The sequence below is a fragment of the Cervus canadensis genome, chromosome 4, assembly GCF_019320065.1.
Source record: "Cervus canadensis isolate Bull #8, Minnesota chromosome 4, ASM1932006v1, whole genome shotgun sequence".
Classification (NCBI taxonomy): domain Eukaryota; kingdom Metazoa; phylum Chordata; class Mammalia; order Artiodactyla; family Cervidae; genus Cervus; species Cervus canadensis.
Window position 1 is genome coordinate 97,667,719 of NC_057389.1, and position 27,847 is coordinate 97,695,565.

The 27,847-nt window shown below is 48.2% G+C and overlaps 1 protein-coding gene across 1 annotated transcript in view; it reads left to right on the forward strand.

Annotated features, from left to right (window-relative positions):
- The window catches only part of ADAMTS2 (ADAM metallopeptidase with thrombospondin type 1 motif 2), a 249,940-nt gene that overhangs the window by 37,868 nt on the left and 184,225 nt on the right, over positions 1 to 27,847 (forward strand). The window lies entirely within an intron of this gene.

A 27,847-nucleotide genomic window follows, 5' to 3' on the forward strand; every position in this document is an offset into this window, starting at 1 on the left:
GGCAGACAGTGACCCAATAAAGAACCCATATGTCGATTGCTGGGAAATGGTTTTATGGAAAAAATAGAACAGAATGGCGGATAGAGAGTGACAGAGAAGGAGCACTTATAGCCAAGGTCTTTCTGAGGAGGAGACTTCTGAGTTGAGACCTGGACTTCCAGGTGGAGGGAGCAGCAGGTGTAAAGGCCCTGGGGCAGAAATTAAGCTGAGTGTGCCACAGAAAGACGACATCCGTGGCAGGAACTCTGAGTGAAGCAGTCAGGTGACAGGGCAGTCATGCTGTGGGAGGCCTCTGGAGGATATGGGGACGGGTTTGCTTCATGTTTCAGAGATTCCATCGCACAACTATGTGGGAATGGCGGTCACACGGGCTCAGTGAGCCCTGGCTCCCAGCCTGGGGTGCTCCACAGCGCTGTCGCCCAACAGCGCAGCCTGGCCCAGGAAACGCCTGCAGGCTGGTGGGCTCTGGTGCCGGCTTCTTAAGCGGCTGAGCCCTAGTGAGCAAAGTTTCTGCTGCTGCAAAGCTTTCCTTGCATGGGGAGCGGTGCCTGGTGCCGGGACCAGGGGATGGCTGATGGTCTCTGTGGAGGGTAGTGATCCCGTCACAGCATCTGCTGGGGGGGATGGCAGTGCACAGCAGGGACGGATGACCTGGGGGAAGGATGCCATGAGGATTCTCGTGTCTGCCCCTTGCTGGCAGTGAGGGCTTGGGCTGGGCTCAGGCTGGCTGGCTCCTGGCTCATCTCAGGGTTCTCTTCCCTTGGCTGCCCCTGGTGCATGCTCGTCCTCTGCTGTGTACTGGGCTCCCCCGTCAGCCCCGAGGACTCAGTCCCAGCGTTGAGGCTTCTGGGACTGGCTGCTCCGACCTCAGGCGTCTGTGAGTGTTGAGAATGTGTGTGTGTGTGTGAGTGAGCATGATCATGTGCCCTGGGAGGATGTGCAGACGTATGTTCGAGTGTTGTGTACAGATGTGTACTTATGTGTCTGTGAGTGTGTGTTTACACTTATGTGTCTGTGAATGGTGTGTGAGCTTGAATTTGTGGTGTATATCTATGTGACTGAAAGTGGTATGTGTGTGTGTGAGTGGTGTGGGTGTATGTTTATGTATGTACGTTCATGTGAGCGGGCGTGTCTGGGCATATGTTTATGTGACTATGACATGTATTTGTGTGGTGTGTGTTCGCATGTATGTGTACACATGATTGTGTGTGCACACGTGAGCCTGTGTGCATGTGGGTGTATGTTTATGTATGTACATTCGTGTGAGCGGGCGTGTCTGAGCATATGTTTATGTGACTATGACGTGTATTTGTGTGGTGTGTGTTCGCATGTATGTGTACACATGATTGTGTGTGCACACGTGTGCCTGTGTGCATGTGGGTGTATGTTTATGTATGTACATTCGTGTGAGCGGGTGTGTCTGAGCATATGTTTATGTGACTATGACGTGTATTTGTGTGGTGTGTGTTCGCATGTGTGTGTACGCATGATTGTGTGTGCACACGTGAGCCTGTGTGCATGTGGGTGTTCTAAGCTGCCAGGCCAGCTTGCCCTCAGACGAAGCTGATTGTGCCCTGTGGCCTGGCGGGGCCGCTGTGCTGAGCCTCCCTCTCTCTCATGCCAGATGGTACTGGCATCTCATCTCAGCTCATCTCATCATCTCATCTCATCTCATCTCATCATCTCATCTCATCAGAGTGAGGACTGGGAACCTTGTCTGTGCTCCCTGGCCTCACCCTACGGGGCCTGGCCACAGGTTCAACCTTGGAGATTTCATGGCAGGGTTTTCCTTATTGAGAGAAATTCTGATTCTAATGAATTCACCCACGTTCATTATATTTTAGCCACCCAAGTTTTTTGAATATGTTCTCCTTATAAAACCTACACCTGTGCAGATTAGGCCAAGGCTCTAGTTTGCCACGCCCCAGACGCTTGGCTGCCACCCCTTTGAGGAAATGAACAATATACTTCTAGATCTTTTTTTATGTTTTTACATGTACCTAAATGTACTTTGAGAAAAGTATATAAAATTGTTTGTATATTTCCTTTAAAAATTACTTATATATTTAAAATACATTCCATAGTTATCACCCTGTAATTTGTATTCTTCACTCAGAAATATATCCTGGGGACCTCACCATGTTGATGTGTGGAGATTGAACTCATTTTACAAGCCCTTGTCCAGCACTGTGCCATGGGAACACCCCATGGAATATTAAATGGTCTGTGGTGATTGGGTCCCTGGGTCATTTCCAGCTTTCTGCCATTAAAAGTGAAACTCGGTGAGCCCAGTTCCTGGTGTTCTGAGGTGGCGTGGTGTCTGTAGGGTGGACGTCATGAGTGGAACTGCTGGAACAGAGTGTGTGGGTATTTTAATGATCAGAGATTCAGGGTAGTGGGCTGGTTCTCGAAGGTCTGGCTTTGCCACGTGTGGGGATTGGGGGCACTGAGGGTGCTGTTTCCAGCCTCTCCCGCAGCACATTATTTGCTGACTGGATTTTATTACTTCCTTCCTTGCCCTACTCCTCCTCCAACTTTCTGTCTAGGACCAAAGTTGTATCTGTGGAAGGAGGAAGGGGACATTGGAGTTGGGCCCTGAAGTTGAGTAGGAGTTTTTCAAGTGCGGATGAGGATTAGGGTATTCAGAAGCAGTGCAGAGGCAGCCGGACTTTTAGTTTTCTGAACACCAGAAGAGGGTCATGGAGAGGTATAGAGCGCCATAGGGCTTGGGAGGCAGAGGCCAAGCACACCGGCCTTGAGTGTGGGAGACCTGGCCCTGCTGTCAAGTACTTATCAACCTTCTGTCTCTCCTTTGGACACCAGTGAAGCTCCCAGACGGGGTCTACTTCTGGACATGTGTGGGCACAAGCTGTATTCTCCCTGGTCTTTCTCAGACAGCTCCTGAGAAAGCCACTGAGTAAGTGCAGTAGGGTTTCAGAACCACCTTTGACCTACCTGCTTTTGCTTGTGCCAAATCGGAGTCAGCACCACTCTCCTTGGGCCATGCGTCTGAGCGCTCACTGCATCACCTTGGAAGCTGTAGCCCTTGGCTGAGGTGCATGATTCCTGTTCTCTAGGGACACACACCTAGGCTCTGGCCACATCTGCTGTCTGCAGAGCCCCCGTTAACCTCAACTTCCAGGCAAGAATACTGGAGTGGGTTACCATGCCCTCCTCATGAGCATAGTGCATCTCTTCATTTATTCATGTCCTTTAAAATTACTTTTTATCAGCATTTTTAGTTTTCAGTATACAAATCCTGTGTGTGTAGTTTAGATTTATATCTAAGAATTTTGTTTTCAGTGTTCTAAATGGCTGTTTTTTGTTTCCAAGAGACTATTGCTGAAATACAGGCATATGATTGATATATTGTGTTTTGACCTTATATCTTGTTACCTACTCATTTGTTATTTCTAGAAGTTTCTTTTATAGATTCCTTGATATATATATATATATATATATATATATATATATATATATATATATATATATATATATACACACACACACACACACACACAAACATAAATATGCATACATATATATTATATATACAATCATGTTATTGGGGAATAGGACAGTTGTATTTCTTCCCTTCCAGTCTTATATGCTTTGTATTTATTTTTCTTGTCTTATTGCACTGTCTAGGCCTTCCAGTACAATGCTGAATAAGAGTAGGAAGAATGTGTTTCCTTTCTTAGGAGATAAAATAGTTTTTCAAGGTTGAGTATCATATTAGCTTTAGGGTTTATTGGTATATTCTCTTATCAAGTTGAGAAAGTTTTTTTCCATATTGGTTAGCTGAAAGTTTAAAATTTTTACTCGTAAATGAATGCTAAATTTTGTCAGAATTTTTTCCTGCAACATTTGATATGAAAATGTTTTTTTCCTGTTAATATGGTAGATACATTGACTTTTAAATATTGTGCCAGCCTGAATTGCAGGGTAAATTCTACTTGTGATATATTATACTTGTTATGCATTGCTGGATTTGATTCAACACTTTCTGCTTAGGATTTCTGCATCTATGTTTTTGAAGGAAATTGGTCTATAGCTTTTTTCCCCTGAGCTATATTAGTCTGATTTTAGTATTAGGGTAATATTGGCTTCATAAAAGGAATTGAGAAATATTCTCTCCTCTTCTTTTTTCTAAAATAGATTGTGTAGCATTGCTGTCATTTTTTCCTTAAATATTTGGTAGAATTTGCCAATAAAATAGTCTGGGCCTAAAGATTCCTTTGTTAGAAGCTTTTAGCCTATAAGTTCAATTTCTTTGATGGTTATAGGACTTTCAGGCTATCTATTTTATCTTGGGGTGAATTTTGGCAGTTTGTGGTTTTTGAGGAAATCATGAATTTCATCCCAGTTGTATTATGTGTATATTTTTATTTGTTGGTATTCTTTTATCTTTTTTTTTTTTTTCTCTTTTTTTTTTTTTAAATTTTTTATTAGTTGGAGGCTAATTACTTCACAACATTTCAGAGGGTTTTGCCATACATTGATATGAATCAGCCATAGTCTTTTATCTTTTTAATGCCTGTGAAGTCTTCAATGATATCCTTCTTAAAAATTCCTGATTTTGTTAATATACATTTCTTTCCTTTTAAAAAATGTTAGTCTTGATAGAGATTTATCAATTTTATTGATCTTTACAAAGAACCAGTTTTTTTCTTCATTGATTTTTCTCTGTTATTTTTGTGTATTCAGGCTTATTGATTTAAAGAATAATTTCATTTATTTATTTATGGCTGTGCGGGGTCTTCACTGCTGTGTGGGCTTTCTTTAGTTGTGGTGAACTGGGGCTACTTTCCAGTTGCAGTGTGCAAGCTTCTCGTTGCGGAGGCTTCTGTTGTTGTGGAGCTCTGCCCTAGGATGTGCAGGCTTCAGTAGTCGCAGCACATGGGCTCAGCCGTTGTGGCTTCTGGGCTCTAGAGGGCAGGCTCCATAGTTCTGGTGCTCGGGCTTAGCTGCTCCACGGCGTGTGGTATCTTCCTGGATCACGGGTTGAACCTGTTTCCTGCATTGGCAAGTGGATTTCTTACTGCTATGTCAGCAGGGGAACTCCAGGTTTATTGATTTTTACTCTTATTTTGATTTCCTTCTTTCTACTTGCTTTGGGTTTCTTTAACTTTAATATTTCTGACTACTGAACTGTTTTGTTTTTAGAATTTAAACTTATCTCTATGTGACTATAACTGTATAGCTGTTTTGCTGATTGCTCTACGGACTACAATAAACATACTTAATTTTTCACTGTCTACCAGATGCAATACAAGTTGAATGTTGAAACTTTAGCATCGTATAGGTCCCTTAACTCCCTTTCTGTTCTAGTTATGTTTACAAACACATACAGTGAGTCATCAGACAATGTAATTCCTACTTAAAAGAATACTCTATTATATTTTTCCAGATGTTAACTATTTCCATTGTTCTTCTCTTATTCCTGATGTTCAAAATTGTCTTCTAGTATCATTTCCTGTCTGCCTAAAGAATTTCCTTTAGCACCTATTTTAGGGTAGGTCTGCTGGTAATACGTTCTCTCTGTTTTTCCTCCTCTGAGAATGTCTTTATGTCTCCATAAGTCTTGAAGGATATTTTTTTTTTTTGCTGGAAATATTAGAATTCTATGTTGGTAGTTATTTTCTTTCAGCCTGTTAAAATTGTTTTTCCACTGCGTTTAGACTCCATGGTTTTGATGCGATATCTGTGCTAATTTGAATCATTTTTTCCCTTATGAGTAATGCACTGTTTTTCTCTGGATGCTTTCAAGGCTTTTTTTTTGTATATAGTTTTAAGAAGTTTGATTATAACATGTGTAGGAGTAGAATTCTTTGGATTTATCTTGTTTGAGGTTCTCTGTGTTGTTGAATCTGTAGGTTTGTATCTTTCACCAGATTTGGGGATTTTTCACTCATTTTTTCTTTTTGATCACTATACTCATTCTCTTCTCCTGGAACAATTATGACATTAATGTTAGATTCTTTTTGTATTTTATTAGTCCCTAAGGCTCTTTTCTTTATAAAAATGTTTTTTTCTCTCTGCTGTTCAAATTGGATAATTTCTGTGGATCTGTCAAGTTCACTGATTCATTCCTCTGTTATTTCCTTTCTGCTGTTGAACCCATTCAGTGAATTTTTTTAAATTGCTTATTGTATTTTTCAGTTATAATGTTTCCATTTTGTTCTTTATTTTCTGTCTTATATTTCTTGCAGAGACTATCTTTCCATTCATTGCAAGAGGTTTTGCTGTTACATTATAGAGACTTTTTATGATAGCTGCCTAAAAATCTTCGTCAGATAATTCTAACATATATGTTGTTTCAGTGTTGATATCTATTGATTGTCTTTTCCCATGCAAGTTGAGATTTTCCTGGTTCTTCAGATGCCAAGTAATTTTGGATTGGATGCTGGACATTTTGATACTATGCTATGAAACTTTTGGTTTTGTTTAAGTGCTGTAGTCTTATTTAAGTCCTATGGAGAAGGTTAATATTTTTATTTTATAAGATAATTGACCCAGTTAGGTTCAGGTTACAAGTTGTAACCTGCCTTCTATGGATTGTAGTTTCAATGTCAGGTACATTTTTGAAGACCATGCAGTGATATTTGTGTTAATTCCCTGTGTGCAACACCTACTGGCCATTCTGGGACCCCAGGCATTGTTTTATCTCATAGTTCAGTTCCCAGAGCCTATGGTGTGCTGTTTAGAGTCAAATCTATGGATGCACAGCTCAGGGGTAAACCCAGGAGATTATAAACAACTTATGACATCAGTTTCCAAAGTTCTACTTTGTCCACCATCTCCCTAGTGTTTTCCAGTTTCCTGGTGTTTCCTAAGGCTCTCTGACCACGAAGTTGGGGCTCTGTTTACCCTGCTCTGTTGTACACTTCCTGAAACCACATGAGAGGATACAGAAAGAGCAACAGATGTTTGTTTCACCCTCCTGGGACCACAGGTACACCAATTAGAGAGTATTAATGCTCCCCTCTCATTTTTTGAGTGTACTGACAGGTGTGAGAGGATGTGAGAGGGAATGGAGAAGAGTGTGAGAGAATGGAGAAGAGAAAAATGAAATAAAAAGAAAAATTGGGTGTTTCCCCTACTCTGAGTGTTAGAAAGTCCATTCTTTCTCCTTGAGCCACAGCTAGAGGGCTTCACCTGCCTTATACCCAGACTGAGTGATACTGGAGGTTAGAAAAATAGTAACCTCACTGTCAGTTTGGTGGTCCTTCAGATTCTGGTCTTCTTCCTCCAGCTGCATGTTGCTATTTACCTTTTAGAGTCCTCGAAAGCTGCTGCATGCCCTCTGTCTCGGTTAGGTAGCTGCATTCAACGGGTGGGACTAGGTGAGGTGTGCTCACTCTCGCTTAGGAGACCTTTTGTGTGTCGGGTGGTTTATAATCTGGGAGGGACTTGGATAAGGGCATTTGATAGAGAGGGGAGGGAGGCTTCGTGCCTTTCCTCACTGACCCCCTGCTTTCATACATGCTGCCCTGAAATTCTTGCAACACCCCCAGAGCAAATGAGATGGGAATCAGATCTTATCAGCCACTGTCTAAGACCTCCCAGGGGTCTCCCACTCCAGAGAGGAGAAATGGGAATTAAATACAGCTGATGAGGCTCTACTTAATGGGCTGGCCCACCTCTCATGACCTCATGACCTTCCACCATCTAATCACGTTGGCCTTCTTTCTCTTCCTTAAACATGTCAGGTTCATTCTGGCCACAGGGCCTATGCATTTGCTGTTCCCTCTGCCTGGAACCTGCTCCCCTAGATCTCTGAATAGCTGGCTTCTTTTTGTCATTTAGCCAGGCCTCAGCTCCAATGTCACCTCCTCCGGGGAGCTTTCCTTGTCATTCCCGTGACATTGCCCTGCACTGTTGTCTTCATGGTTCTGTCACTCTCTTATATTCCCTATTTCCTGCTTGCTTGTTTGCGGCCCATTTGTGCCATTAGGAGTTGGTCCCCATGGTCTGCATCCAGTTCCAGGTCACAAATGTTGGTCATGTGTGTGAATGTGTGGATGTATCTCTATGGTACTGCTGTCAAGGTGAGTTTGGGGAGCTGGATGCTGTGGACCCCGGGACCTCAGGGATCCTTTCTGATCTAGGGGACCCAAGTAGGAGGCAGCTCTCCTTTGCTGAGAATCTTGGTGACCTCAGCTTGGGGTATCTTGGCCTGACTACCCCATCTATTTTCATAAATGTGTTTGGATAAGAGGCAGACATCCTGGCAGCCCAGCCTCTGCTGAGGGCTTTTCCCCAAGCGATGCCTGCATGGGCTTTCAATTCAGTCTACACTTTCCTTTCTAAAACTGGCCAGAGGGTGGCCAGATGCTGGGCAGGTCTGACTTTTCAAGCTCCTTTCAGGGAGCCCCTGAACCCAGAGCCTGGGCTGCTTCCGAAGGGTGCCCACAGGCTGAGTGTGTGGACCCAACTTGTCTGGAGCTATAGGAGGCTTTTCTTTCCTCCTTTCCCCAGTACTCCCCACTGCTGTCTAGGTCTCTGGCAGCTCTCTCCTTCTTAAAGTCTCCATTGGGTAAGAGGACACTACGAGGGGGATTCTGTCTTAATCTGTATTCCTTTCCCAGGAGATGGGTTGGCCTCAAGTTCTGCATCAAATCCGGAATTCAGCATTCCCAAACCCAAAGCATTCATGAAGGAGACTCTTTAAATCCTCTTCAGTCCCTCAGTTACTCAAGTGCTACCATGAAGAGGGAGGTCTATGTACAGCTTTTCGTCCGGGGGGCATCCATAAGCCACAGGGGCAGCCCCAGGGGAACCCCATCACGATGTTTGGTGGGGGAAGAGTCAGCCAGTCATTAGCTGCCTGACCCTGAAAGAGTCATGTAATCTTACTGAGCCTCAGCTTCCCAATCTGTAAAATGGGAATGATACTCCTCTCACTAACTTTGCCTCATCATCTTATTTTTATTCCTTAACAACTCTGTAAAGTAGGTAATATTGTGCCATTTTACATATAAAAACACCGAGGCTAAAAGAGGTCAAATAGCTTGGGAATGACAGGGCAGGGATTTGATCTAGAAGCCTCATACAAGTCTCAACTGGGCCAGTTCACACTTTCCTCCAGCCTGGATTCAGGGATGGCACAGTCAGACTGAGCCTCTGAGCAATTCCCTCTGTTTCTGGGGCTTCCCACTGGCGGTCAGGGATAAGCTAGGCCACCAGAGCCTACCTCAGGTCACAGTGGGGGGGTGTTCTTGCAGTGGGACCAGTGTCCTTCTTGATCAGGTTGAGGAATTAAAGGCTTTTTTGGAAGGTTTTTTGGAAGGCTTGTGTTCTGTGGGGCCTTCTGGCTTTTAACATCTCTGTTCTGGCTCTATTCAGAGGAAGGGTTTTCTCCAGAGCCCAAGCAATAACACGTTCTCTGTCTGCTGGCTTGCCTTTTCCAGACTACTTCTGCATTAAGTTCTATGTATGAGGGCTTGTCAGTAACATCATTGTGTTTATTTGGATGTCGGCTTTGAAGCGCATTTTTGAGTGTGCACATCATTCCCCCAGAACCAGTCTTCTTGATAAAGGATTTATCCTAAGTTCAAGGAATGTTTGCTTAAGCCTGCTGTGCTTAAAAAAAAAAAAAAAGCCTGTGCCTGGTGCTAGGGACACAGGAAGGAAAAGGTCTGCCCTGTCCTTAGGCAGGTCACAGTCAGGGGAGGAGAATAGAAAAACCAGCCAAAAAATGGTGTTGCAGAGGTGCCATCAATGGGGCATGTAAGAGGAAGTTATTATTTCTTTTTTTTTTTCTGTTATGCTCATTATTTTTTGAGCATGTAAGTATATGCTTCTTGTAAACCAAAACATCCAACAGTGTATAAAAGTATAAGGAAGGAGATTAAAAACACGGAATCCTACCATTTTGACATAGCCACTGTGGGAGAGAGAATAATATCCCACAAAGATCCCATGACCAAGTCTCTGGGACCTGTGGACATGTTCTGCTAGGTGGCACAGGGGAATTAAGGGTGCAGATGGAGGTGAGGTTCTAATAAGCCGAGTTCACAGTAAGGAGATCCTCCTGGATTGTCCAGTGTCCCCCTTAAACATGCAAGAGGGGTGCCAAAGAGGAGATCAGAGTGAGAGGGAGATTTGAAGGTGCTGGCTCTGAAGATGGAGGAAGGGATCACAAGCCAAGGAATGTGGTGGTCTCCAGAAGCTGGAAAAGGCAAGGGAACGGATTCTTTCCTAGAGCTTCCAGAGGAACTTAGCCCTGCCAACATCTTGATTTTAGCCCAATGAGACACATATTGGGCTTTTGACCTCTAGAACTGTAGAATAATGAAATGTGTTTGCAATACTTTGTTACAGTGGCCATAGAAACGAGTTTAGTCACCACCGATATTTGGGGGGCCATTTTCCTTTTTTTGCAAAGATGTATTTTTTCATAAATGGGATCCATATACATGTTATTTTAACTATTTACTTTAGGTTTATTTTTTTCTTTCTGCCTCCTGAGTGCCCGCTTTGTTTGTTATCATTCTGTTTTATAATTGTGGAGCATTTGAGGCTGTGGATTTGCTTCTGGTGACACCTGTGGTTTTACCTACTAATTTTGTTATGCTGAATTCTCATTGTCATTTGTAAAAGTATTTGTGCTTTGGGGAGGGGGTTGGGGGAGATGGATACATGTATATGTGTGGCTGAGTCCCTTCACTGTTCACCTGAAGCTGTCACAACGTTGTTTTTTAGTTGGTTATCTTATTATTGTTCAGTTGCTCAGTCATGTCCGACTCTTTGCTATCCCATGGACTGCAGCGCGCCAGGCTTCCCTGTCCTTCACTGTCTCCCAGAGATTTCTCAAACTCATGTCCATTGAGTTGATGATGCCATCCAACCATCTCTTTTTTGATTTCTTCTATGATTTATTGGTTATTCAGAAGCGTGTTATTTAGCCTCCATATGTTTGAATTTCTGATAGTTTTTTCCCTGTAATTGAGATCTAATCTTACTGCATTGTGGTCAGAAAAGATGACTGGAATGATTTCAATTTTTTTGAATTTACCAAGGCTAGATTTATGGCCCAGGATGTGATCTATTCTGGAGAAGGCTCCGTGTGCACTTGAGAAAAAGGTGAAATTGATTGTTTTGGGGTGAAATGTCCTATAGATATCAATTAAGTCTAGCTGGTCCATTGTGTCATTTAAAGTTTGTGTTTCATTGTTAATTTTCTGTTTAGTTGATCTATCCATAGGTGTGAGTGGGGTATTAAAGTCTCCCACTATTATTGTGTTACTATTAATTTCCTCTTTCATACTCGTTAGTGTTTGCCGTACATATTGCGGTGCTCCTATGTTGGGTGCATATATATTTATAATTGTTATATCTTCTTCTTGGATTGATCCTTTGATCATTATGTAGTGTCCTTCTTTGTCTCTTTTCACAGCCTTTATTTGAAAGTCTATTTTATCTGATATGACTATTGCGACTCCTGCTTTCTTTTGGTCTCCGTTTGCGTGAAATATTTTTTTTCAGCCCTTCACTTTCAGTCTGTATGTGTCCCTTGTTTTGAGGTGGGTCTCTTGTAGACAGCATATATAGGGGTCTTGTTTTTGTTTCCATTCAGCCAGTCTTTGTCTTTTGGTTGGGGCATTCAACCCATTTACATTTAAGGTAATTATTGATAGGTATGGTCCCGTTGCCATTTGCTTTGTTGTTTTGGGTTTGCGTTCATACAACCTTTCTGTGTTTCCTGTCTAGAGAAGATCCTTTAGCATTTGTTGAAGAGCTGGTTTGGTGGTGCTGAATTGCCATCCAACCATCTCATCCTCTGTTGCCCCCTTTCCTTCCTGCCCTCAATCTTTCCCAGCATCAGGGTCTTTTCCAATGAGTTGCCTCTTCGCATGAGGTGGCCAAAGTTTTGGAGCTTCAGTTTCAGCATCAGCTCTTCCAATGAATATTCAGGGTTGATTTCCTTTAGGATTGATTGGTTTGATCTCCTTGCTGTTCAAGGGACTCATAAGAGTCTTCTCCAGCACCACAGTTCAAAAGCATCAATTCTTTGGTGCTCAGCCTTCTTTATGGTCCAACTCTCTCATCCGTACATGACTACTGAAAAAGCCATAGCTTTGACTATACAGACCTTTGTCGGCAAAGTAATGTCTTTGCTTTTGAATATGCTGTCTAGGTTGGTCATAGCTTTCCTTCCAAGGAGCAAGTGTCTGTTAATTTCATGGCTGCAATCACTGTCCTCAGTGGTTTCAGAGCTGAAGAAAATGAAGTCTGTCACTGTTTCCACTGTGTCCCCATGTATTTGTCATGAAGTGATGGGACCAGATGCCATGATCTTAGTTTTTTGAATGTTGAACTTTAAACCAGCTTTTCTCAGTCTCCTGTTTCACCTTCATCAAGAGGCTCTTTAGTTCCTCTTTGCTTTCTGCCATTAGGGTAGTGTCATCTGCATATCCCAATACAAAATAAAAAGTTAAAAAAATCATTGTTTTGATTCTAATAACCTGAGTTATTTAGGAGAAAGTTTAAAAAACTTCCAAGTAGTTGGGTGTTAGTTTGTTCCTTTGAAATTACTTCCTGCTACTGCTACTGCTAAGTCACTTCAGTCGTGTCCGACTCTGTGCGACCCCATCCCTGGGATTCTCCAGGCAAGAACACTGGAGTGGGTTGCCATTTCCTTCTCCAGTGCATAAAAGTGAAAAGTGAAAGTGAAGTCGCTCAGTTGTGTCCGACTCTTCGCGACCCCATGGACTGCAGGCCATCCTCCATCCTTCCTAGTACAACCCAAATGTTTTTAGATCTCAGTGCCTAAATCAGGTTTTAGGTTTGAATCGGGTTTCTTCACCCATTCAATGACACCCACCGCTAGCCAGCCCAGACTCAAGTTTCCTGCAAGGGCCCACTTCTCCTATTTCCACAGCAACATGATCAAACGCTTCTGGGCATCTCTGGATTCTCTTTCAGTTCCAGAGAGCCTGTCTGCACCCTCCTGCCAGGTGTCTGGACATCTATAGTCTCCCAGACAGCGCCCCAGGCTTCATGGAGCTTTGGGCACCTTCCTCAGCTGCCAGACTCCAGAGGAAGGAGAAGAGCCAATCTCCATGGAGACTTGGCAGAGATGCCATGGTCGAGGCCAGCACATTCTGAGTTATGAGCGTGGCAGACGACCTGGGTGCTATGAGCCTTGGTGAGTTTCTGAAATCGTCCTTGTCTCTGGCGTTTGCTCAGCTTTGTAAATGTTAGTGGACTTTCAAGGAAGCGTACATTCTCTGTTTCAGGGCAAATACACTGAGAGGAAGCCTGTAGCCCCTGGTGCCATGGAAACCAGACAGCACCAGAGAAAAGCTGAAAGAGGGTGGTGAGAAGTCCCTGAAGGTGGGGCAGAGGACATGGGTGCTGGGTGTGCAGCACAGGGGATGCAGATCGGGGACCAGCACGGTCCAGTGTGCTGGGAAGGGGGTGGAGGGGAGCAGACGCTGGTGGTGGTAACTGGAGGGAGAGGCAGGGTTTTCTTGCTTAGAATTGGACAGGCAGCCCCAGGTGTGCTGCTGGCCCTGGAGAAACAGCCCTGGGGTGGCGGTGGCCGAAGAGGCAGCCAGGTGAGGGACAAGGAACGCTGTGCAGTTCTTGAGCAGGCTAAGGCAGTGGAGCAGTGTGGGGGTTTTGACTCAGAGGACTTTCCTCCTCCTCTGAGACTGCATGGAAGGGAGTGAGGGGCCCCTGAAGTGGCTTCATCAGTTGAAGGATGGAGACTTGGGCGTTATGCTCCACGATTCCAGAACCGGGAGCCTTGAGGGAGGGCTCTAGGACACATCCCCAGGGCTCTGGGTGTTGGGGCAGGGGGTGTGAGGAGGCAGGCCACGAGACAGGCCTGGCAGGCTCTACTGGGGGGCGGGGGGCTTCTGGTCAAGGAGTGTAGACAGGGGAGGAGCCAGTGGAGACAGCCCCCTCACCTCTCGAGAGGTAGCATCTGGTAGGGGTCTGGGCCGTGGCTTTGTGTGGCAGGGGGTTGGGGTTCCAGGGTGGCAGGTCAGGGCATTTAGTCTGGGCTGGCAGAAGTGGCTGGATCAATTTTGGTAAATGTTTCCATGTGCTTTCACAAGTAAGTTCCACTTGTTTCATTATTGAAGTGCCCTGTGCCTCTCTGCTCCCGTCAGACAGTCTGTCATCAGCGGAGGCAGGCCGTGAGAGGCCCACCAACACCATCGTTTGCTCGCTCCCTCCTCACAGTTCCAACAGAGGCAGAGGCTGCATCACTTGCTTTGCAAACTTTGTGGTTGTGTGTTTTCATCATGAACTGTCGACAAAACAAGGGTCTCTAAGGGATGTTTCATACTTCTTTTTAAAATTTCTTAATTGGAGTGTAATTGCTTTACAATGTTGTGTTGGTTTCTGGCATACAACAGTGCAAATCAGCCGTAAGTATATACATAGATAAACATATATGAGTCTGCCCTCCCTCTTGAGCCTTGCACCTCCGCCCCCATCCCACCTCTTGAGGTGGTCGCAGAGCTCCAGGCTTGGGTCCCTGTGCTATACATCAGCTTCCCACTAGCTATCTATTTTACATATCCTAGTGTATGTATATCAATATTACTTCCTCAATTCATCCCACCCTCTCCTTCCCCCACTGTGTCCATCACTTATTATTATTATTTTACGTTGTATTATCAATACAATAGTCAGGGCATGGGAGCAACCTAGATGTCCATCAACAGATGAATGGATAAAGAAGTTGTGGTACATATATACAATGGAATATTACTAAGCCGTAAAAAGAAAAAATGTGACTCAGTTGAACTGGGGTGGATGAACCTACAGCCTGTTATACAGAGTGAAGTAAATCAAAAAGAGAAAAACAAATACTATATATTGATGCTTAGATATGGAATCTAGAAGAATGGTGCTGGTGAAAGCATTTGCGGGGAAAGAATGGAGATGCAGATGTATTTCATACTTCTTGATCTGAATTCTCTGTTTGTGATATTAAAGATTCCTTGGTTTCTGTGAGTGTATTTTCTTTATCTTTTGGCATTTTTACTTGTTTTCAATTATTATGTTTTTTAAAGATTTTTTTTACGTGGAACATTTTAAAAGTCTTTATTGAATATTTGTTGAATATTGCTTCTGTTCTTTATGTTTGGGTTTTTTGTTTTTGGAGGGGAGGCATATGGGATCTTACCACCCTAACCAGGGGTTGAACCCACACCCCTGCATTGGAAGGTGAAGCCGCAACTGCCGGACTACCAGGAAAGTCCTTTTACTTATTTTTTTCTAAAGAGCATTGTCATTTATTTTTTAAAACTTAAACTGAACCTAATCACAAGGAGAGAAAATTGTAACTGTGAGGTCATAGATATTCAGTCAGTTCAGTTCAGTTCAGTCACTCAGTCATGTCCGACTCTTTGCAACCCCATGAACTGCAGCCCGCCAGGCCTCCCTGTCCATCACCAACTCCCAGAGCTTGCTCAAACTCATGTCCATCGAGTCGGTGACTCCATCCAACCATCTCATCCTCTGTCGTCCCCTTCTCCGCCTGCCTTCAATCTTTCCCATCATCAGTGTCTTTTCCAATGAGTCAGTTCTTCGCATCGGGTGGCCAGAGTGTTGATATTAACTAAACTTACAGTGGTGATCATCTTGAAATACATGTATTTCAAGTCGTTATGCTAAACAGCTCGAATTGTACAGTACTGCATGCCAGTAGAGAAAAAAGCCCTAACTGATCGATAACTGAGAAGGACACCCACTGCTAGTTGTTAGTGGTCCATGTGGTCTTGATGTCATTGTTTCTTGGCCTGTATCTCTAAGTGTGACTTGTTCTCCCTGACCCCCACACCAGCCCCCAATTGCGGGGGTCACAGGGGAGCTGCTCTGACATCAGATGCTGTACCCTGACACTCACTTTGAAGTCACCCCTCCTGCCTCCAGTCCCACCTCTGTCCTGCCCTCTCAGGACCCTGCTCGCCCAGCCCAGCCCATCTCCACCTGCCCTGCCTTCTGGTCCTTATTCATCCACCCTGGACACCACAGCGTGTCTTTATGGTTATGCGTGCCCATTCCTTACTGAGCCAAACCCCATCCAACCCCCTCACTTTCCTGCCTGCAGGCAGAGGAAACTCTCCAACTTAGCTGAAGACATTTACCTTTAACTTCCTGACTGCAGGCCGCTCCTCCACTCCAGGTCCCTGCCCACCCACCTGCCCAGCGGCTGTTCCCTGCTTCTGCCTTAGTTCCCTCTAGAAGTCCATTTCCCGCTTCGGGGTAATTAGGCCCTGGTACTGCCCCTAACCCATGGCCCGCCTGTCCCTGGGGCTACTGGCCAGTTCCCAACTTCCTCAGAAGCATTGCCTGCATCCTCTACTCCCCCCACTGCCCCCTTGTATCACTGACAGTGTCCAGATACACTGCCCCCTGTCCACGGGATGTGGTCATTCATCTGTCCCGTGTCTCAGGCTCCCATGTTCCCTCTGTGCCACAGTATTGACCTCGGCACCCCTGGCTCCTGACTTTCTTCCCATGCCACTGGCCCTCTTCTACTTAACCTGGACGTGGACGAAGTCCTGGGGTCTTGACCCATTCTCCTTTCCCTGCATCTCCTCCCAGGGCCATCACGACCATCCTCCAGCACTGGCCGGCCTTTCCAAGTCAGTCTTGACTCTCTGTGTGCCTATTTACCCATTGATGGGGGCAGGAATTCCAGAATGGGAGGACTGATTCCTCCCCCCTCCCCAGCTCCTTTATTCTCAACCCCCAAATCGAACCAAAAACAAGACCCCAGTCCTGCCTCTAATCCTGAACTTTCACCGCCTTGGTAAAGGGCACCCCCACTCAGGGGCTTCCACGAGGGAGCTTGACTTTGGTCTTGATCTCCATCATCCCTACCCCACCGCTGGCCCTTAGCAAGTCTCCTCATGCTGCCTCTGAAGAGTGCCTTGAAGCTGGCCCTTCCACAGCTGTATCAGACCACCCACCTCTCCTGAAGACACTCTCCTGACTGCCGCTGCTTTCAGAGGAAATCCCGCGGCTCTGGCCAGGGTCTGGCTTCGCTCTGGCCATCTCACCTCCCCCCTCCTCTGTCTGTGAATGTCACAGCTCAGCTCTCTCCAGCTCCTTGATGCCCTGGGCCTTGGCCTTCCTTGGGTCTCAGCACAGATTCGTTAATTTGTGGTTTTAAAGTTTTTTCTTGTCTTTTGTTATCTGGGCTGTGTCTTCTACTTTGCTCCATTCTACAGTAACTTAGAAGATATACATCCTGTTTTTATCCTGCTAGCTATTATTTTTCAATTTTTAAAACCTTCTTAAACTTAAGTTGCCCTAAGAATTAGACAAAGCTCTGGGCTATTTCTCTTCAAAAGGACTAGAGCATCTCACTCCCAACCATATACAAACCCAACGAATTTCACTGTGGTTTGAATTTGGACATCTTATACTTGTTATACCACCACTTTAAAAAATTAATATGCACCTTCCACTTTCACAGTTTGATTTCTGTGTTAAGTTTCACAGCTGCTTTGGGATGATCTAGACCTGCGCAGACCCAGGCAGATGTTTGCGTTGTTACTTCTGGCCTCAGTCTTCCCTGTCTGCCTGTTCATTCTCTTTCCCCCCAGGCTGGCTGGGGGCCTTCCTGGTGGTGGGGAATCCCTCTTCTAACCAGGATGGTGACCCTCTCTATAGGTCATGATACCCTTGCAGGCCTGTGGGTCATATTCATGGTCTCCACACCACTGTCCAGAAGAGGGTTTCTCCTGGGGAAACCCTGGTGTCCTGGGTGGGGTGTCCTGGGTGGGAGGGTCCTTTCCTCTTCATGGGGCAGGCTCCTTCCTAGGCCCACGTCTACATCACCCCCTTGCTCCCAGCACAGATCTATCTAGTTGTTTTCAGTTGGGAGGAAGGTTTAGGGCCTGTGTGTGAAGAGTGGCCTCAAGGGGCCATCCCAAAATTTCTTTCAGAGCATCCGTTCGTTCCCCTCTGACCCTTGCCTCCTGTCTGGGATGGCCTGCAGCAGCACAGAAGGTGGGGGAGGTGGAGTGGTTCGCGTGCCTTCTTCAGCATGTCCTGGGTGACCTTGGATTCTGTCTGCCCGAGTCTGCATGGTTGCGGGGAGCAGGCTAACCCATGTCCTTAAGGGCAGGAATGGGGCTGGAGTGTGGGAGTCCCATCCCGAACCAGAGACAGTGCATCAGCCAGGGCCCCAGTGGACCTGGGGGTCCACTGCATACCTCACTGAGCCTTGGACATGATTAGGGGACCTGCAGGGTGGGTGGAGCTCAGGGACCAACCGCAGCGGGAGCCGAGACTGTGGCTATACCTGCGGGGCCCAGAGGAGAGGAAGTCTCTCTCCAGCCCCTGACCTCCTGTTGCCACCTCCCTTGGCCATGACAGCCAGGGAGAGGCTGCCGGCCTGGTCCACGTCCAGCGCAGGGCAGGATAGAGGTGAAGGGGCTTGGGAGGCAGAAGGAGAACAGCCAGCTCCGAGGTTCAACCTGAAAGGAGAGAAGCCGACCATATGCTCCGTCTTTTCCAATTTAGCTTTCCTTCTCCATCCGGAGCTTGTTTATTTAGCACTGGTAAATGCTGGGTCTTTTGCTGGGTGCTGTCGTACTGTGAGGGTGACAAACCAGCCTTCAGGAGGGTGTTCCAGGCCCGGTTTTGGAGCAGAAACCAAGGGACCATGGAGCCAGCAGGAGGCTTCTCTGATCGCCAGGAGGCAGTAGTGACAGGCAGACCAAAAGGGTCATCTGCACGGGAGTTTCTTTTCTTCCTTCTTCAGACTGCCTTGGTGGGTCTCCACATCTCTGTGCAAAACAGTTACCGTATTGAGTGCCTATGAAACCCACATCTACTTGACCTGGTGCGGGAGTTGAGGGCTGTTCAGAGATAATCTTGACATTTGCTGCTGGCGATACGCCTTCCTACTCAGCCAGCAAGGCCTCCTGAGAAGCAGGAGCGCGGCGCTGAGGCCACCCTGCAGGTTCTGCTGCAGCGATGCTGCAGGAGGGGCCAGTGCTGGGGCCTGGGCAGCCCTGCCGCTTCCCAGGGCCTGTGGTGCCAAGGGTGTGGGGTCTCAGGGCCACCACTCCCGAGCACCACAGACTGCCCACCCGAGGATGTGCTGAGCAGATCAGACCAGCCGGGGCTGCTGGGCAACCCTGGGCCGGGCTGCACCCAGCATCCCCAGGGGTCAGGTCCCAGTGCTGCGAGGACCGTGCTCAGAACCTGGATGGAGCTTCTAGTCAGGCTTCCCTCGTCCCTGTTCATGGGATCCAGTTGCTAAGGAAAGAGCATCGGCTGAAGATAATTGGCTGGCTGGATGTGTTTCTAGGCTGTCGGCTCTGGCTACAGGTCACACACCTTCCTCAGCACCACACACCCAGATCTCAGGGATGAAGCTGAGTGCACAGGAGGCCCCAGCATCTCAATAAAATAACTAAACAAAATGAGAGATTCCAGTTCCCGTCGGGTCCTGGGTCCTGCGAGTCCTTCGGCTCATCCTGGTCCACGGCCACGGAAAGCTCATGCCCCATTGCGTCCTGCCAGCCACTGCTGCTCCCTGGTCCACAGTGAAGGGAAGGGATGTCCCACATGTCGTCTGAGCCCCCCGCCCTGAGTCGCCGTATTGTGAGGGAAAACACTCTTCACACTGAGATGTCAGTTTTCGCTTCAAGTCTAATTTCTGCCCTGTAAACAAAGCCTGCAAGAATAAAAGGCTCCCCATGTGTGAATTGGCTAATTAATCTGACTTACTTAGAGGGAGGCAGAGCACCCTGGACTCCTTGGTGAAGCTTAGCACTTTCTGAGGAAGTGTGACTCTGTGGGGACAAAGCAACATGATGGCCGTTGTGCCCCCTTTTTGGGAGAGCAGGGGGACGAGGGGCCAGACTGTTTTCCCACATCCACCTCTCTGTAAACAGGGAGGGAGGCAGTGGGTTAGCACTTACTGCACGCATGAGAGAGGATCCGTGGGCCCTCACCCGTGAGCTCACAGTGCCGGGAGCTGCAGGAGGCGCGGCTGGGACCGCTGGGGCTCAGAGCCCCTGACAGCCTCCAGGAAGACGGGAGCAGAGGGCATTAAAGGCAAGCCTTGGGGCCTGGTGATGGAGACTTAGAAATGGAAAGCTGCTTGCACAGTGTCAGGGCACCAAGTGGGGTGAGGGGCTCAGTTGGCCCTGCTGTGGTTCTTCTGTCTCAGATGTGCATCCCAGGAAGAGAGCATCAAAATGGGTGAGCTGGCTCCCACCTCTCCTCGCCTGGGCTCCTTAGTAACACTTCTTCTAGATGGCTTCCAGTGGTATGGCTGTCTCTAGGGTATTTGGGGGGTCCTGGGCAGATATTTGTTTTCTATATAAATAATTTGATTAAAGTGTGTTCCAAGATCCACAGGCCCATGGGGGGAATTGTGATGTATTGATGCAGATTTAGAGGAATGGGGGGAAGGGGTGCCAGCCTGGTAGTTTACCGTCCAGTCAATGCAGCAAAGATCCTTCTTAGGGTGTGCTCGCTGTGTCTTCTTGTTTGGGTCGAAGAAGCATCTCTTTGTGTTCTTTGTATTGAGTGTTCTCTTCTTATCTAATTTCATATGTCTCTCATAGCAGGGGAAAGATAGCCAAGTGGTTATTACTCACAGTAATAGCTCTATTACTTGTCTAGATCTCTTGCTTTTGCGTTCCCAAATTCTATGCATTTAGTGCTGGTTATGGTGTTCCTCCTGACTCAGTTCATCCATCCGTCTGGGAATTCTGTGGCATTCTCGTGCTTTGTTGGTGATGACCACCAGTGCAGTTCTGACCCAGGCTATGCAGGAGACTGAAATGAAGAGTGAAGAGAAATCGCTCAGTCATGTCTGACTCTTTGCCGCCTCATGGACTGTAGCCCACCGGGTTCCTCCATCCATGGGATTTTCCAGGCAGGAATACTGGCATCGGTTGCCATTTCCTTCTCCAGGGGATCTTCCCGACCCAGGGATCGAACCCGGGTCTCCCGCATTGTAGGCAGACGCTTTACCGTCCAAGCTAAACTGAACCATTGTGCATTTCTGGTCATATTAAATTTACTGCTGGGAACTTTATTGTGTGAGTGAAGAACCACACATCCAGCCACATCTTCCATACAGACCTTGGGCTGTTATCCTGCACCCTGGAGGGGTCTTCCCTGCCTTCTGCCACCAGCAGGTAGAGAGAAGAGCTGCTCCATCCACGCGAGGCTTGCCAGCCCTCTGTGGACCCAGCTGTGAGAGTGTGGCGTGCAGTGGGGCTCAGAGGTGAGCGAGGATGCAAGACAGGAGCTTCCGTGGCCCTCAAAGCTGAGGCGTGTGGCCAGCCCCCGAGGGCTGTGTGCATGTGGTGTGGAGTCTGTGAGGCATACAGGGCAAACGATGCCTGCTGCTGGGCGCTGTGGACCAGGAGTACCAGCGAGGCTGAAGCTCGGGTGGTGAGAGCCAGCACCCGAGCCCACACGTGCAACTCAAGCAGAAGGCCAGGCCGTGGGCACCGGAGCCCAGAATTCTGGCCTCACTCTGTGGCTGGTGTGAGAGTGGGTCACCAAAGAAAACTGCCAGCCCCACTCTGGTGCTCCGCTCTACACAGGTCCGCAAAGGCGATGTCCCATCAGCTAGAGGGAGGGTCTGTGCTTGCCCAGGACCCTGGGACAACCTCTCAGACGTGAACCTGGAGTTCTTGGGGCACCTGGGGGCCGCATGTCTCGGTCAGAGGGTTGGAGAGTGTCCAGCGGGCAGCTGCAGGGCCCATGTGGGCACCGGTCAGGTGTGGACCTCTGCCTGAGAGCTCTGCTTTGGCCTCAGACTTTCCTTTGATGTTTGTGGAGCATGCCACGCTTCCTTCCTCCTCCTTGCCTTTGCAGTCTCCTCCCTGTCCCCTGGAACTCACCACGCTGGCGGGGCCCCCACCAGACTCTGGGTGCTCTAGTGAAGTCCCCTGTGTCTGTGCTGGAGCTGGAGGCAGCTAACACATGCCCATCAAATGCCTAGTGATTGGTGAAAACTGAACTAGTCAGAGGGTGCCAGGAACAGTGAGGGGGGCATGCCCTCTGATGTGTTTGATCTTCCTGCTTTAAAATAGCTTTAGACATAGAGAAAGTTGCAGAAACAGCACAGAGATTTCCTGGGTGCCCTTTCCTTAAGCTTCCCTGTGTTAACATGTCTGTGACCCAGAACAATGATCAAAACCAGGAGGTTCACCCTGAACAACCTCATGTGATTACTTAGACTCCAGACTGTACTTGCCTTTCACCTACTTTCTGACTCCTGTCTTTCTTTCTGGTTCAGGATCCCAGGCAAGATCCCACGTGGCATTTAGTAGTTGTGTCACTGAGGTGTTCTCCTGTCTGGGATCCTCAATCTGTCATTCCTGGCCCCAGCTCTTTTGAAGAGGACCAGTCCGTTGTTTTGTAAATGTCCTCTGCATGACTCTGTCTGATGCGTCCTCAGGTTAGATGAGTTACACGTTTGGGGCAGGGATATCATGGAAGGGTTGCCTGCCCCATACTGTGCTCGGTTCAGTTCAGTCGCTCAGTCGTGTCCGACTGTTTGTGACTCCATGGACTGCAGCACACCAGGCTTCCCTGTCCATCACCAACTCCCAGAGCTTGCTCAAACTCATGTCCATCGAGTTGGTGATGCCATCCAACCATCTCATCCTCTGTCATCCCCTTCTCCTCCTGCCTTCAATCTTTTCCAGCATCAGAGTCTTTCCACTGAGTCAGTTCTTCTCATCAGGTGGCCAGAGTACTGGAGTTTCAGCTTCAGCATCAGTCCTTCCAATGAACACCCAGGACTGATCTCCTTGAGGATGGACTGGTTGGATCTCCTTGCAGTCCAAGGGACTCTCAAGAGTCTCCTCCAACATCGCAGTTCAAAAGCATCAATTCTTCGGCGCTCAGCTTTCTTTATAGTCCAACTCTCACATCCATACATGACCACTGGAAAAGCCATAGCCTTGACCAGACAGACCTTTGTTATCAAAGTAATGGCTCTGCTTTTTAATATGTTATCTAGGTTGGTCATAGCTTTTCTTCCAAGGAGCAAGTGTCGTTTCATTTCATGGCTGCAGTCAGCACCTGCAGTGATTTTGGAGGCGAAGAAAATAAAGTCTGTCACTGTTTCCCTTGTTTCCCCGTCTATTTGCCCTGAAGTGATGGGCCCACATTGTGCTGTGTGATGTCAGATTGTCTGGCTTTTAGAGACAGTAATCTTCATCACTTTGAGGAACCTCCTTCCCCCGCCGCCTTCATCTCCTGGGGCTCTCCTCTGTAAACCTTCAGGTTTTTCCTTTCTAATTCATAAATATCTTGTGACGAGATACTTGGAGATTATGCAAGCGCTCTGTTTCTCATACTTTCGCCCACTGATTTTGGTGCCCGTGGGTGACTCTTATCTGCAATGATCCTTTACTGCGGTGTTTACCTTGGTGACTTTCTGTCTCCATCATATCTTCTACATTTGCTAATTGCATTCCACTGTAAGGAAGAACTGTTCGCTCTTCCTCGGTGGTTTAGTCCCTAAGTCATGTCCGACTCTTGGGATCCCATGGACTGTAGCCTGCTAGGCTCCTCTGTCCAAGGGATTCTCCAGGCAAGAACACTGGAGTGAGTGGCCATTTCCTTCTCCAGGGGATCTTCCCAATCCAGGTATCAAACCCGAGTCTTCTACATTGCAGGCAGATTCTTTACCGACTGAGCTACCAGGGAAGCCCTTCTTCAGTTATTTATTTATACCAGTATGGGCTTGTGGATATGTATTTTATTCTGTGGGTTTTAGCCAATTACTATAATTATTTGTTCTTTTATTAAAATTATCTGATTTGGCAAATGAGAGCATCTTCAGGTTGGATCCTCTATCCTTTTGATATGATTAGGTATGATTTAAGAAGTTGTTTTTTCATTGTGAAAAAATACACTTAACCTAAGATTTACTGTCTTAATAATCTTTAAGAGCAAGTTCAGTGGTGTTAAATACATTCATGTTTTTGTGCAACTGTTACCACCATCCATTCCTGTAACTCTTTTCATCTTGTGAAAGCAAAACTCTCTACCCATTAAACAGTAGCTCCCCCCTTCTCCATTCCCCACAGCCCCCGGCAACCACTGTTCTGCTTTCTGTCTCTATGAATTTGCTGCTCTAAGTACCTCATATAAGTGAGGTCATATTGTGTCTGCACTTTTGTGATTGTCTGGCCCCACTTAGTATCATGTCCTCAGGATCCATCCGGGTTGTAGCATGTGTGAGAACCTCTTTTCTTTTTAATATCTTCCATTCCTTGGTATGTGTATGCCACATTTTGCTATCCATTTCGTCCATTGAGGGACATTTGGGTTGCTTCCACAGTTTAGCTGCTGTGAATAATGCTGCTGAGAACATGGATGTACCAATAGCTTTTTGAGACCCTGCTTTCAATTCTTCTGGGTATATACCCAGACGTTTCTGGATCATCTCATAGTTCTATTTTTAACTTTTTGAGGAACAGTCGTACCGTTTCTCACAGAGGTTGCACCATTTCACCTGGGGTGGTGAGGCAATCCATCTGTGCAGAAAGAGCATTGCTGTCAATGGAACCCTGAAGAAGGGGAGGCAGTCCTGTGGCGGGGAGAGCGGGCTGGGGCAGCAGTCTCCTCGTGGACTTGGGCTGGAGTATATGTGGTCTCTGCTTGCTTGAGCTGCCGTCAGCTCACCTGCTGGCCTCCAGCGGAGGCTTTGAGAGCCCAGGCCGGGCCCATTGGTAGGCAGGCCGCGTTACTCTGTGTGGTTTCCACGCGGTGCCTGGAGTTTCTGCGGGTGAATTTGGATCCAGGGAGTGGATCAGACATCTGTCTGATGTCTCCTTTCAAACTCTGGGACTCTACCACTGTTTCCCGGTGGGGCACCTGGGGGCCCGGTCCCCTGTCGGGAGCAGGATCCCACGGGGCACTTGATGCTGTGTGTGAACTTCCCCTGAATTTCCCACAGTGGCAAGAGACAGTGGGCCCACTGAGCCTTTATTTTGGATGCAGTCCCTTTGGTCATTGCTGGCCTTGCTGCTCAGGCTCCATGTCTAGGCAATGACGATCCACAGAGGGGTCCAGGGGCATATGGCTGCCATCCTGGTTCTGGAAATAATCAACACCCCGAGGTCACTGTTGCAGGGGCCCAGCCTGTCACCCTGGACATCAGTGCTTCACAAGGGAGGATGCAGCATCCGAGGGCCTGGGGAGGACCTGGCCGCCGCCCAGAGAACCTGGCCCTTCTAGCCCTGTCTTTCCCCAGGAATAAGCCAGACGAGATTCTTTGTCAGATGGTGTGGCCTGATTTTGTTTTGGGAAATCTGGACAAGCGGGGACAGTGGAGAGCCTTGGGCATGGCAGGGCCGCCTGCCGGAGAGAGGCAGCTGGGCAGGCGGGCAGAGGACGGTTGGCGGTCAGCCTGCCCCGGATACCACCACAGGCCCTAGAGATCCAAGTAGGAAAAGAAGCCGGATTTGAAAGAAACCGAAGTCAGGCAGGGCGCCAGGCTCTCTGTGAGCACAAGGCCTGAGACGCCTGGAGAGTGGCTGGTCGCCCAGAGACCCAGGGAGGCGATGGCCCGCGGTGAGCACAGAAAGCGAGGCTCCTCTGCCTGGAAAACTTGAAGACCTGGGTGCCCAGCAGTTGTTTGCACCCAGGATACCCTCAACCTGCCCTCTGTGACACTGACTTCTGCCTTGGGAAACAGGCTCAGGAAGAGGAGAGCTGAGCCAGCGCAGCAAAATGAAGCGCAGTAACTTGCTCTGGGGTCCGAGTGGCAGGCTGCGCTTTCCCTGCCAGGGATGTTGGGTCTCTGAGGCACACATCCTCTGGGCGGTGCATCTTCCCCCCGCTGCTCTGAGCCTGACCTAGTGTCCCTGCTTCCGGCTGTGGCCCTAGCTGCTCCCGCCCAAGTCCACCCCAGCCAGATGTGTGTTAAGGGGACTCTGGGTTAAGGCTGCAGGCTCCCCCTGGGTCTAGCTTCCTTATACCTGTCTGGGCATCAGCCCTGTCCACCAAACCAGCTTTTGTCCATCCATCAGCCAGGCCACTGGACCCTTGGTGAGCCTGTGTCTTCCCCCTGGTCCTGGAGGAGCATCCCACGTGGGAAGGAGCAAGACACTGCTTCCTGGGCCCCTGGAACTGAGGGTTTCCTTCCTGGAACGGGTGTTGCCTCTTTGGATGTGCTGCCCAACTAGCATTGCATTCCCAAGTCTTGTGCAACCGTGAAGACTCAGCCTTGGGAGCCCCCAGAATTCTGGGGTGCTGTGGGCATGGGGGAGCCCCTTGGCGGGAGGCCTGTCTCCTCTCTATAGGCATGGAGGATCGAGGGACCTGCCCACAGTGGGGCTCTGGGGCAGGGCTCGCTGGTTCCCAGGACGGGGGTTGTTTGGAAGCCGGGGTCCTCGTGCGTGCTTTGCAGCTTTCCTACCCCCGTGGGCCTGCGCTCGCTGCTCTGTGTCATGGGAACGAGAATGTCCATTCTAGAAGGAGGCAGTGTCAGGAGCCCCATGAGGTCAGCCTCGGCTGTGCTCCAGCTTGCCTGAGTGCTGGCCGACTTAGGTGTGACTCAGGGGGCGACCTCCTTACTACTGCCCAGAGTCCCTCCCTGAGCAGCAGCCCTGCCCAGCCCTGTTATTCTGGGCCCAAGGACCACCTGGCACCCCTGCCAGCAACCAGCTCTGAGTCTGGGCAGCGTTGGAGCACAGAGGCTGTTCTGGGCTAAATTGTTAGTGACTCAGTCATGTCCAACTGTTTGTGACCCAATGGACTGTAGCTCACGAGGCTCCTCTGTCCACGGGATTTTTCCAGGCAAGAGTACTGGAGTGGGTTGCCGTTTTCCTTCTCTAGGAGATTTTCTCGATCCAGGGATCAAACTGGAGTCTCCCACATTGCAGGCAGACTCTTTACCATCTGAGCCACAGGGAAGGCCCCTCAACCCATGTTCATATGGCAAATCCTATCCCCCTAGTACCTCAGAATGTGACCCCGAAACAGGAGATAGGGCCTTCCCAGAGATTAACTAAGTTCCATTAAGGTCATGTGTTCAGTTCAGTTCAGTTCAGTCGCTCAGTCGTGTCCGACTCTTTGCGACCCCGCGAACCGCAGCACGCCAGGCCGCCCTGTGCATCACCAACTCCCGGAGTCCACCCAAACCCATGTCCATTGAGTCGGTGATGCCATCCAACCATCTCATCCTCTGTTGTCCCCTTCTCTTCCTGCCTTCAATCTTTCCCAACATCAGGGTCTTTTGAAGTGAGTCAGCTGGGGGGAGCCTTAATCCAATGTGACTTCCTTATTTAGAAGAAATTTGGACATAGACTCACATGGAAGGGTGACCACGTGAGAGGTGAGAGAGAGAGGAGAGAGGCGTCAGAAGAAACCACCCTGCTGACAGCCTCGCTGACTTGATCTCTGACTTCCAGAAATCAGGAAGATTGTGGTTGAAGACACACAAACTACAGTATTTTGTTGAGACGAGCAGGCGAAGGTGGAGGTCGTGGAGGAGGTGCTGGTCTTGTGGGAGGAAGCTGGCCAGGGTGGAGTGCGTCTGCCTGGATGCCGAGGGATGGTCCTGGGGTTGCCTGGCACCTGGGCCCTGAAATGGGCCCTCGTGTGCTCTGCTTGCAGTGTACGTCTCTGGGAGGCCAAGGAGGACTGAGTGACAGTGTGTGAGGAGTCTGGAGCTCTGTGGGTGCAGGTGGCTGGTGACCCCTCGGCCCAGGACCCAGCCACCTGTGACACATTGCCTATGGGGGCGTTAGTGCCTTCACAATAGCACCTCAAAGAACACATGTCTGGGGCCAAAGCAGACAGTGGTGCTGCTAGACAAGGGCTCCAGTTCCCCAGCCCCTGACCAGACTGTGTCTGGACCAGTAGGGCTGGT